Source organism: Sinocyclocheilus anshuiensis, unplaced genomic scaffold, assembly GCF_001515605.1.
Source record: "Sinocyclocheilus anshuiensis isolate Anshui unplaced genomic scaffold, SAMN03320099.WGS_v1.1 scaffold330, whole genome shotgun sequence".
NCBI lineage: Eukaryota > Metazoa > Chordata > Actinopteri > Cypriniformes > Cyprinidae > Sinocyclocheilus > Sinocyclocheilus anshuiensis.
This window is the reverse complement of record NW_015547689.1, coordinates 1054920-1055994: the sequence shown is the minus strand read 5'-3', so window position 1 is coordinate 1055994 and position 1075 is coordinate 1054920. Positions and strand designations below refer to the sequence as shown.

The 1075-nt window shown below is 41.0% G+C and overlaps 1 protein-coding gene across 7 annotated transcripts in view; it reads right to left on the bottom strand.

Moving 5' to 3' along the window:
* The window catches only part of LOC107703517 (neural cell adhesion molecule 1-like), a 262247-nt gene that overhangs the window by 10434 nt on the left and 250738 nt on the right, over positions 1-1075 (bottom strand). The window lies entirely within an intron of this gene.

Sequence of the window (1075 nt, the reverse complement as noted above, 5' to 3'; positions counted from 1 at the left end):
GAGTACTGAGACACCATTTTTACCTGACACAGGACACATTAAAAAAATTGAGCTAATATAGTTTATTGTTAGCCCAACACTATACTGGCACTCCATTCAAGTATTCTTATGAGTATACATCCATAGATTATACCGTGAATTAAGATGAACATTGAACAAGCTGACTGAATTTGCAATTAGGCTTATATCAAGTTCTAGGCACCTTTGCATTAAGTGTCTCTAATGAAACGTCCTTCTAAATCATTGATGGAGCCACATAAAGACCTAAAACACATCTACATGTATCAAGGAGATCATGAATTATGGATGCACTCAACAGAGACCTGGAGGAAAAATGCATTATACAAAACTTCAGCTCCACTTGAGTCATACTGCTCTCAGAATACTGTGCTCAAGACTTTCAATAGATCTACAATAAACCAAAACGTATTATGAACTTAAACCAAGAAACCTGTATGATAGGTAATCTGGTGCTGTGGATGAAATCTAGCCATCGTAGCAGTCAACAAACTCCACGGATGTGTATAAGAGGCTGGGTAACAGGAGGTAGAGCTGACAGATTTAATCTACCGGCCAGCCAGGAGAGGGCCATGAGCGCTTCTCCTAGATCGGGGTGCGGAATGGGTCGCACTTGTTTTCCTGAGCTTCAGCCTGCATTTTAACAAGTGCGATAAATCACGGCACACATCTGAGCACAAAGGCTGTCTCACTGAGCTCCTTCACCGGCCAAAAACGCCCAGCTCTGCTGACCCAGCAGCGTGCTTGAAAGGTCTTCAAGACACTCGAGACGTCTCCACATATTACAAACCTTATCATGTTCTGAATAATGAAAATTGGTGTGAAAAAAACTCACAATGTGGTGCGTGTTATATGTTATATGAGTGTTGGGTTGATTCAGTGCAGTCCGGAATACCTGGACAGAGTTAGCCGTTAGCATTCCCATGGCACATGCACCTGGAAGTACATGTATGCTGCAATCTTTGCTCATGGACACTCAGTTCTGGACACATTTTTTGAAGCCAATTACTTGAGCTGTAAATATCATGTGACTTTTAACATTATATATATATATATA